The sequence below is a fragment of the Adiantum capillus-veneris genome, chromosome 9, assembly GCF_014529385.1.
Source record: "Adiantum capillus-veneris isolate H3 chromosome 9, ASM1452938v2, whole genome shotgun sequence".
Classification (NCBI taxonomy): Eukaryota; Viridiplantae; Streptophyta; class Polypodiopsida; order Polypodiales; family Pteridaceae; genus Adiantum; species Adiantum capillus-veneris.
This window is the reverse complement of record NC_140939.1, coordinates 85,595,270-85,596,380: the sequence shown is the minus strand read 5'-3', so window position 1 is coordinate 85,596,380 and position 1,111 is coordinate 85,595,270.

The window sequence follows — 1,111 nt, the reverse complement described above, 5'->3', positions numbered from 1 at the left end:
CAAAAGGCATAACTCTATAATCAAATGTTCCCCATTCCATGGAAAAAGTTGTTTTGTGTCGATCTTTACAATCAATTGCTAATTGATTGTAACCAGAGAGCCCATCCAAAAACCTGTAGGATTCTTTTTAGTTACTCTCTCTAAAACATGATTCGTAATGGGAAGAGGACAGTTATCTCATATGGTTGCAGCATTCACTTTCTTGAGGTTCACACACACTCTGAGTTTTCCATTTTTCTTTGGTACCACATTAATTGGTGATACCTAGTCGATTTGTTCAATTTCATAGATGAATTTGGCTTCCTTGAGATTGTGTATCTCCTTGATTTTTTTAGAAAATGTCTCATTATAAGTATATGGTCTCTATCTGCTTGGGTTAGCATCATCTCCCATAGCAATAGTATGCTAATAGATGTCAAGGTCTACTCCCTTGAGATCTTTGTATGACCATGCAAAAACATCCCTAAACTCTTTCACACTTTTGATGAGGATTTCTTTGTCTTCCCATAGCTCTATAGGTTGGTTCTGATTCTTCTCCAAGACCTGCTAGGTCAATCAATATTCTTAGTATTCTCAGGGCCCTCGTAGGATTTCCTTGATTCCTTAGGTTGTCTCATTGGTTGTTCCATAATGATCCTTCAATCTTGCCAAGTATACTTTTTGTAATATGATGGAACATTAATAGCCCCTTGTTTGTTGCTATTGGAATACATTTTAGTGGTCCATATCTCTTTCAAGGTTCTTTACAACTCCTTGTATTTAGCTTTTTTCTCCACCATTCTTGTCATTGAGGGTTTCTTTTCTTTGTTTTTTCAATATGTCACATTTTTTTTTTTTTGGAATTGTCATTTTACATTCTTTCTCTTTTTTGAGATGGGATATTTGCTAGTGATCTTAACCTTGATACAATCTTCAACATCAACCAACATAAAAAATTGTGTCGTCTTCTACTTTTGGCACATTTTGATTCCTACTCAGATTATTCTCTCGTTTCTTGTGATATCTTTTTTGTCGTCTATGTTGATTAGAAAACCCAAAAACTTCTTCTCCCCTCCCTGTAGCAATAGCTTTGCTCTTACATGCTCCTTTTCTGAGTCGAATTCCTGTGTAG